The sequence below is a fragment of the Myxocyprinus asiaticus genome, chromosome 27 (genome assembly GCF_019703515.2).
Source record: "Myxocyprinus asiaticus isolate MX2 ecotype Aquarium Trade chromosome 27, UBuf_Myxa_2, whole genome shotgun sequence".
NCBI lineage: Eukaryota > Metazoa > Chordata > Actinopteri > Cypriniformes > Catostomidae > Myxocyprinus > Myxocyprinus asiaticus.
The window spans coordinates 36,722,996-36,733,348 of record NC_059370.1 but is presented as its reverse complement, the minus strand read 5'-3'; the positions used below and the strand labels follow the sequence as shown (position 1 = coordinate 36,733,348).

Below are 10,353 nucleotides of genomic sequence, written 5' to 3'. Positions count from 1 at the left end.
CATGGTGCGTTTTGACAATGTCAAGTTTCTCGATTGATAAGGACAGACGTTATGCTCAAAGTGTGTCTTCTAAATTTCAGCGAGACGTTTGACATATTAGAGCCATTATTATTATTAGTAAGCAGAGTTGTAGAATGTGTTAACTCCTTATGATAAGTGAAAACATCCACAATTAGTCCTATTTTCTCTGTTGAATAACATGTTGTGTTATTCAAACATAATGTCCGGTTTACTCCCACTTTGTTCTCAGCAAATGCATATTATTATGAAGCTACTGTAGATTTTTGACATTTTCTAAAGAATATACTGTATGAGAGGTGCTTGGCTATGCAAAGGTCACAGTCACATACTAGGATGTTTTGGGTGGTTGCCAGGTGTTGCTAAGCAATCAGTACTTATTGCAGAATTCAATAAATTTCACCTGATATTTATTATTCAGTTAACGTAAAATATGCATGGTTTTGCTACAGTAACCATATAGTTTAACCATGGTATTTGTATTAAAACCATAGTAACCATAAAATGAACCATTGCTACTGCAGTCATGGTTACTACATATTACTAAAGTGAAAACTATGATAAATCATCATTATGGTTAAACAAAAAGGGTGACAGCATTAAATTGAATACTAATGTACTGTATACTTAATATACACTACTAAACAAAAACACACTATTTTATATAACTGAATCGAAAAACCTGAGCATTTCTCAACTTTTTTGATGCCCTCGGCTGTTTTCCACATTTGATCTACTCCACTGTTAATCCCACAATCTACCTCGAGATCATGGAACTTGACTTCTATGGGACTGAATTGAAAATGCTTGCTCACCTTTGCTAACCAAGAGCCAGTGGACACACAGCGTAAATATTTCACTCTAAAAAAAATAAAAAAAAAAAGGCAAAGTCCCTTTAAGGCTGTGCAGGGCTCAAATGAATTAGTAAATCATTTATGAGACCTAGTTCATTTACATTAACGGTCTGAAAGAACCGACTCACTAAAATGAATCAGAGTTCCCAATGCTAAATATAAGGGAATCATTTATTTTATGGAAAGAATGGATTATTATTTGGATTTTTCAGCACTACATGAGAGAGAACGAGGACGGTTTAGGGGCAGTCTAAAAGGTAAATGTCCAGATTCAAAGTCTTGTGTGAGTCGGTTTGCTGTTACTAAGGTTAGGGTTAGGTTTAGGGGTAGGGTTTCTGTAGGATGGTTACCTTATAGACACAACCCTGTTTAGGTGAGCTTGTTTGATGACTCCCTCGGCTCCGTTGCTGCTAGAATGTGACAAATTCCCGAAACAATGTAAAAAAAAATGCATTGTTTTGTAGTGCTACAGCGCTACTCGTTAGAAAATGTAGCTCATTAGTGGAAAAGCTACACTATTGTGAAAATAGCTGAGCTACAGTCACACTACTGAAAAATTTAGTAAAGTTAGAAGCGCTGCTATTTTCAGTTAACTACTCCCCAACATAGCTTTTTAGCACAAGAGCGTATTCGGTCTTAACAGCCTTTAAGGTGTTTTAAGTGGTTTTCAGTATGTTGCTATGCGGTTGCCACTGTGTTCCGGGTGGTTGCAAAGTCAAAACAGCCCACCCCCACTGACACATGTTATTTTTCAGCCTTAAAGCAGGATTCGTACATCTAAACAAATTAGGAATTGAAGGTTCACCCCAACATTTACTATAGCTGTCAGTGCTGTGTGTTACCATGTGGACTGTATGCATGGTGCTGTGATGCTTTGAGTCAGACCCGATCATGACAGCCAGGTTTTTTTTCTGAGGCCACCATCAGCTGTCAGTCATTTGGACATCTGTGTGGATGTACCGTGAGTTTGTTCGGTGTAGAATATCAGGGCAGAGATGATATGTTGTGCAACTATAATGGAGAACTCTATCTATCTTACCTTTGCTGGAAACTTCATATGAGTTGCTGTGGAAACTTTTGTGCCTCTGTGTGTGATTGTGTTTGTAGCAATACACAAACACCACTCAACAAATACACACAGAACATAATCTTTGTTTAACCTACAGTTCTGCCATTTAGAACCTGTATGAGTGGGACGAAGGGAGCAGTGTTTTGTCAATGTTACGGCTTTTATTTAAAAAAACCTCAGAGACATATAGTGTTAAGTATTGAGAGTGAACTGGTCCCATACTGGCTTGAAAGTACACAATGCTGGTGTTCTGGTGTGCCAACAAGGCTTGCCAACAAGGCTTCTTGACTAGCTTAACCAGCAAGACTTCCTTAGCTAACTAAAATCACTAGACATGCCTTGCAGGTCGAGTGCATGAAGCTGGAAAGTCATGGCTATGCTGGGCCACCAGCTAGACCAGCACCAAACCAACATAAACTAGCCTGGACCAGCATGTGAATCTGTTGCTTAGAAGTACCTTTCCTGCAAAAAACAAACAAACAAACAAACAAACAAAAAACACTTAAACCAGATTAGTGGGATTGGCTGGTCTCTCAGCCTAGCCAAGCTGGTTAGGCTGGTTTGTTTTCAGTTAGTGGCAGTTTAAATGGGTTTGATGCACTTTTCAGATAGTCAGGCTGGGGGACCAACTAGCTGACCAGCTAAACCAATTAAACACCAGCTTGGCCATGGTGTGAGACCAGCTACAGCTAGACCAATGTAACACCAGCTTGCACAGGTTACCAGCCAAAGTTTGTTAGCTGGTCTGCCAGCTTGGACAACTGGTTAAGTGGGTATGTTTTGATGGTTTTAGAAGGGCTTTTTGCACATTTAAGATAGTCAGACTGGAAGACCAAGCTAGCCATTCAGCTAAACCAGTTAAACACCAGCTTGGCCAGGCTAGGAGACCAGCAAGACTCTCTTTACACCAGCTTTCCCAGGTTGGGAGACCAGCCAGACCAGCTTAACACCAGCTTATCTAGGTTAGGAGACCAGTTAGACCAGCTAGACCAGTTTCACACCAGTTAAGACCAGCAAACCACCTTAGACTGTTTTAAGCAGTTTTTTTTTTTTTTTTTTTTTTTTTTGCCAATTCCGTTTGCCAACATAAAACACCTTTCCAGTGTTCAGAAAAAGAGATAAACAAGAGAAAGTTCAGATAATTTGTCTCTGGCACCGCAGGAGCGCAAGTGTCCCCCTGCAAACTGTGAGTGCGTATTTAGAGGGGAGACAGAGAACAATGGGATTGTTGCAGTGGTTGTGTGCTTCTCTGGGGCTTGCGCTCTGCTCACTAATTGCAACTCTGGATGTGTTTGGATCTCTTTGAAGTGTGTCTGAAGAGGATGCATGAAAGACCAGCAATTACCACACATCATGTAATAGCTATGAGACAGACAGCCGTATGAGAGAACTCACTGCTTTTTCTGAAAGAGCGCGCGCACGTGTGTGTGTGTGTGTGTGTGTGTGTGTGTGTGTGTGTGTACTTTCTTGAATTAATGGAGTAATACTTCACAATATCTGAGTAAGAAAACAGCAAATCAAAGAGAAGTGAAGCTTAGCACCAGAGCTGTTTTGGACGCTTTTGATGCACGTTTTGTTAATAGTTTTAGAAAATGGCTAGACTAAAGCTTAATTAAGGTTATAAAAGATGAATTCCATTTACATTTTCAAAGTGTGTTTTAACCTAATTGATGATATTGATTGGTATTATGTGCAGTAGAGTGGTAGGTAGGCTAAGTAAGGGTTTGGCCGGTTTAGTTAGCTCCTGCTGGTAGATGGTGTAACTGCACCATTCTGTAGGCCAAAAGCATCTTTCTTCATTGATGGTCATTCAAAAGAAATACACTTTTCTAGTTTTATCTTCATTTTGGCTGAAAATTGTAGTTTATAGGGATAGTTCACCCAAAAGTTTTAATTACTGTATGTCATCAATACTCACTTCTCATGTAGTTTATCATATGACTTTTTCTTTCACAGAACACAAAAGGAGATTTTAGGCAGCCTGTCGTCTCTCTGGTTCTGATGTGCACTTTGATTTGTGCCGATCTGCAAGTATTCATACTACAATGTGCACTCATGCTTATGCATACTGTATAATTTATGTGGGTCACATCTGCTCTTTGCTTGTATGTGGATATGCATGTTGTGTATTTTAGAGAAAGAAGGAAAAGCAGAGAGATTGGTGTGGATGCCTGCCAGACTCCTATGGCAGTGCGGGCATGGACAGCCGCTGTGTTTACCTGAAGGTCACACTGCATATCAGCAGCAACCCTGAGCACATCTCATCACAAACACAAAATAAAAACACATGCTGTCTCAGGACTGAACTCTGTCAAAGAGGGTAACCACTTTATCCCTAATTTGAATTGAAATTAACACATTTTCATATGTTGAACAATAAAGGATTTGCAGAATGTTTGCACTGCTTTTTTCCATACAGTGAAAGTAGGTGGTGACGGTGGGGCTTTCAAGCAACAAAAAGACAAAAAAGCACCATAAATGTACCATGAAAGTCTTATCTTAGGTGAGTAAATGATGACAGAATCTTTATTTTTAGGTGAACTTTTCCTTTAAAATGTACTCTTTTGGTGTTGTTTGTCCTGAACTCTAGGGGGAGCTTAAAGTAAGTTAGTTTGTTGTGCACTTTTATATTTTCTGTGTTTCTTTTCTTTTCTTTTACATTTTTCCTGAAAGTGGTAGTTTTAAGGGACCTTATAAAGACTGAGCTCTTAAATAAAATTGTTTTTAAAACTTCTTTTAAAACTAGAAGTGTTTTCTGATTTCCTTGACGGCCTTCATGTGTTGCTTTAGCTACTTTGTGCAGACAATTCTTTGATACGAGTTGAATAAACAAAGAACAACCTTGAGGCAAACTCCCATTTGTAGTTATGCCAGGTATACAGCCATACTACGCCTGTCACATTTTCAGTGCTGTGGAGAACTTTAAGAAAATATTTAAGGCATGCAATCTTAAAAAGAGTTCAATGATGCCAAAATATAATCTTTATAACAATTTTTTTTAGAAAAATGTGTCACTGAACCATAATTTCTCTCTCTCTCTTGAATTTGTAGTTCTTGATTTCAGGGAATTATTTGGACTAATTTCACAAACTAAATATAATATTAATATGTAAATATTATATCCACTGCTAAATATAAATATATTCATATTAAGCAGTGGAAAGCATTTCGCTAGGAAAGAAAAGTCACAAATAAGATCTCTTTATCACAATTGTTTCCCCTAGAGAGTGATGAGATTAAATGTAGAGCAGATGGAGACATTTGCTCTAGTCATCTGATAAAAAAGCCCCAGCAATCTCACAAATGTTTCCTCAAGAGTTTCAGAAGAGTCCTCAATAATGTCTCACGCTGTACTCAAGTTTGCTAAGATACCAAAGTTTGCAGATCGCAATATGGACTCAAACATTTCTCAAAACATTCTACCAAAACCAAATTATCTGCGCTATACTACATTAAATTTATAGCTCTATACTCTGACTATACATCAACAGATGTCTAATTTGTTCCTATTTCTATGCTTCATTTGACAGTATATATACTTTTTACATTAGTATCAACTTTACCTTTATTTATTTTTTCTGGGTTGTACATACTGAAGCTGCCTGGAACCTTTACAGGAATCTGTATGGTGTTCCACATTTGATAATGATAAGAAACTATTAATAATTATATTTTGTTGCACCTAAAAACTTAAGTCCTTCAAACAAAGCCAAGAGAATCAGTTTAATCTTATTTGCAGTACCATTGTCAAATCTCAAAATGCCATTGGTCAAGAGCTCAGCAGGCAATGATGTCACTAGCCCAGATGGGGGTTGTCCTAGTAATGGATTAGTACAGCCATTGGTGCAGGATAGAGCATGTTAGGACATATGATGTAATTGTGAATCTTCTAGACTTACATGAGAGAGTCCTGTTGGGTTCACGCCAGAGAAAAAGAAATAATCATGAAAGTGATGAAGATAACAGAAAGGTGAATCTCACATTTTACCCAAATATCATAAGAAGAAAAAAAAAACAATCATGCATTTTGAAAAAAAGACAATGAAGTCTTTTTTTTGTTTTTTTTTTGTTGTCATTGTTGCAATATTTTCATGTCTGTTAAGCATATGTCCTTCCAAATCCTCATTACCATGCATCTGCAAGTTTCTCAATTATTATCTCATTATTCTCAACAATGATTCATTAGATTTACATCACACAGTAATTTATTATAACAGCTTGACTTAAAAGATAGTACAACTATGATACATACTATAACTAATATGATACTTTACTATTTATATAGTATAAATATATTTTTGTCATATTACAGTAAAATGAATGACATTTTTGTATTGCGGTAATGAGAATTGGGACTGGAATGTTCATAACTGCAAAGAAAACAATGTCATAATGCAGAAAATATTAATGTTCCTAAAAATAGGGTTATTTTTTCTTTCATGCAAAACATCATTTATTATTTTTTTTCTGTCTTTTGATTTTGATCACCAAGAGTCAGTTACACTAGACTGATATACAGATGACTAACATTTAGAAAACGTTAAATACAACATATTTTCAACTTTAAATCTTCATGCTTACACACTGCAGCTTGCAAGTCATCACAGGACAGTGATACAAATCTGTGTACCTGCTTCGAGGTTAATTTAGACAGTATGTCATACATTCATTACACACAAGCCAACTTCTCTTTTTTTGTTGCATTATTTTGTTCTTGTTCTTTGCTCCTAGAAATGCTAAGGTTACAGGGTTGACTAACAGGAAAACACATACTGATAAAATGTATACCTTGAATGCACTAAGTCACTTTGGATAAAAGCATTTCATTAGTAACATTAGTAAATGCATTAGGTATCATAAACTAACAATGAGCAAAACTTTTTTAACAGCATTTATTAATCTTTAATTTATTCAAATATAATTGTTAATTGTTATTTCATGTTACTTCATAATGCATTAACTAGTCTTCACAAATACAATTTGTAATGTTAAACATGTTTGAGTATATGTTAAAATGAACATTAACCAAGCTTAATAAGTGCTACAAAAATATTGCTCATTCTTAGTATAGGTTAACTAATGTAATTAACTAAAGTTAACAAATACAACCTCACTGTAAAGTGTTACTGTAAATGTAAATTTTTTAGACAGTTCTGGGTCCAGGTCTCAAAATTTAGTGTGCATGTCTATACTGTCTACATGTCTACTGCACACACAAACCCCCACACCCTCATCACACAGGGTGTTAAGAAAATAGTGTATGTATATACATTCTCACATTCACATTTACACACACACACACACACACACACACACACACACACACACACACACACACACACACACATATGGCTGCCATTCTTTCACACAGCAGCAATCAGTAATGAGAAACCTCTGGCCTGCTTTCCACACACACAGAAAAAAGGCACTGCCAGAGAGAGGAAAAAAAGGATTTCACCCAGCCAGTTTACCAGGGCAGACAGCCAATACTGAGAAAAAGAAAGGGAGGGAATGAAAGGGCAGGAAACTCCATACATAGCCAACAGGAAGACAAGAGTTGGGGAAGGAAGTGCCTTGTATGGTCACAAAGGTTTCCTGGCTGGCCAAGAGAGACTGCATTTCTTTAGCTGGTTGGCTCCCTAAGCCCGGATCACATGACACCCAGCGGGAGATTTCAGGACCTGGGCCACAGTGTGTGTGTGTGTGTGTGTGTTAAAAACTAAAGCCACTCCCTGCTCTCTATTGCTCTGTTACGCTGCTTGCGGTGACTGGGCTAAGCTAAGCTAATCCCTTAAACTCAGACTGTGGTTATGTGTGCATTATAAAAACAAAACACATTTTTATAACACCATTTGAGCTCACAGAGCAATCAAACCACACATTCTTTGTGTCGTCTCCCTTATGTCGTCAAACAAAACTGTTCAAACTTGTTTTTTATAAGTAGAAAAAATTAAGATCAACTCCTGCAGTCATAGCTGCTAGCTAGATGGATTTTAAAGTTGCTTTAGTGTCATTATTTGTGACACAATTTGTCTATTTTATCTTTGAATATTATTTCAAACATGCAAAACATCTCATTGTGATTATTTACAGTATGACAATCTGAGCAGATATGTGAATCAGTAGCTTTATCATCAAAATGGATTAAAAGTAGCCTACTTAAAAATTGCTTTACTTTAGTAGACACAACAAGAGACTGTATGATTTGTGGACATATACTGTATCACATATTTATAAAACTGATAGTTCTGACTGTCATAGAGTGCAAAAGTCGGGTTCTGGAAGTAAATATCCCATTAATTTTGCCCATAGGCGAATTGATTATTAACAATAACTTAAACCTTTAAAGATAGGACTACCATGAGCTCCGAGTTAATCAATATTATGCTTCTGAAGCAATCAGTCCACGTTAATTCAATTACTGGTGTTGAACTATACTACTCATGATCCTGAGGGGAAACCATCCACCAGTCAGAGAATCATGACAAAGAAAGCACACCAAAAGTGCTCTGCAACGACTGCCCGCCCCATGACGCATTGTGAATGGCACAATCAAGTAGGTCTCCCTTCACTCTCAAACTAATTATATATTTGTATTTTTATCTGAATAAAAATTTATAATTTATATTTAAATATATTGTTTCTATACTTATAATCAACCACTTTAGATCAATAGGTATATATTTTCGATAGTTTTTTATTAAATTATAGAATTTGCAATGCTTCATGGGTTTGTAGTTCATTCCCTCACTAAGGACTATTTTGCTTCAAATCAAAGTTTGTAAAGCTCACATTGGAGCTGGTTGGTTTGATTTATGGCTTGGAACTCTTTTATGAAAGACTTGATAAAAATGTATGGGAAAAATACTTCTGAAACCAAGATGGATGAAAACAAATTGGGCAGGCACTGTTGCAATTTATTCTGTTTTCTGATTTCTTAATTTTGAATCCCTATTGCATGAGCTACGCTCGAATTCATAGTAAAATTCTGTTGCTTGGCAACTGTAAATGGCTTACAGTTAAATTGGTGAACCATATTACTTAATGGAAGAATTATTGATTCTGATTATTGGTATTAATAATGTACTAAACTACAACCCCAGTTCCCAAAAATTTGGGGCAATGGAAAATGAAATGTAAATTGGAAAATGCTAATAAAAACAAAAAGGAGGGATCTGTAAATGTCTATTCATTTAAAAAAAAATAAAACAATATATATATATTTTTAACAATATATAGATTGCAACACGCTCCAAAAAGTTGGGATAGTCGAGTGTTAACCACTTTGTAACCACCATTTCTTCTTATAACACTTATTAATGGCCTCGATATTTTTCCTACGAAATCGAAGAATGAACGGGTGTGACCTTATTTAGAACAAAATCTGGCCAAAAAGGTGTTTTTGCATTCGTTTCAGTGGTTTGTAACAGCTCGCTGGAGCGAACTTTTAGGAAAAGTTCTATTCGACAGCAAAACACCTTACATTGGTCAAAGTCATTGGTAGGTGTGACCTAGAGCTCCACCGACCTTGATACCGACAGCAAGTTCTGTTTATGTTGTTTAGTGAGTCAAAATCAGTCAACATAAACACATCGGCATGTAGAGTTATTAGCGACCTGGTGCAACTTACCTACATCTGTACGATCGTTCGGTTAGAGAAATTTTCCAAGACCATGTCATGCGATTTATTTTTTGTTTAATTAGTCTACTAAAGGAATCAAATCTTCTCAAGAACTCTTAAGTGCCCATTCACTCATGTGCCATCTGCAGCAAAAGCCATTCACACATCTATCTAAAGTAAGATATGCCCATGATCATTCTTTTGCCTTTATTCTGAACATTATCACTTTTCTACACTTATCTATTGCAAATAGTATCAGTGTCATCATAAATCACAATAACAGTGAGTAACCGGCGCATATAATGGCCGTGTATAACAGGTTAATTCAGAATAAACAAGACAAATCAAAAATTTTCTACTGCATATATAATACTTTAAATCATCATCAAGTGATTAAAACGGCTAATTTTACTGACCACATGTGAAGTCTACTCATAGAATGAGGCATAAAATCATTTATAACACATTTTAGTTTAACACATTGGTTAATGTAGTTCTGAAACACCTTCCACAGCGGTATGAAAGGTGTCTGAATGTTCAGAAACAGTATATCGTTGCTTGGCTGTTTAGAACTTCTTTTTACCCCTGAACAAAGAACGAAAAGGAACTTCTCCGGAAGTATATCAAGGCCTTAAGTGTTTGGGCACTGAAAACACAAGTTTGTTAAGTTTAGTAGGCAGAATTTTCCCTCCATTCATCCATTAGCCAGGTCTTCAGCTGCGTAATTGTACGGGGCCTTCGTCACTGTATTTTGCACTTCATAATGCGAACAGATCAAGACTGCAGGTGGG

General features: G+C 36.5%; 1 long non-coding RNA gene across 1 annotated transcript; it reads left to right on the top strand.

Annotated features, from left to right (window-relative positions):
* Nucleotides 1-980: 980 nt before the first annotated feature.
* On the top strand, nucleotides 981-4,678 carry LOC127418196 (uncharacterized). The gene is made up of 3 exons (XR_007893382.1): nucleotides 981-1,129; nucleotides 3,898-4,261; nucleotides 4,361-4,678. It is a non-coding gene; the product is annotated as an uncharacterized LOC127418196 (long non-coding RNA).
* The last annotated feature ends 5,675 nt before the right edge of the window (nucleotides 4,679-10,353 follow it).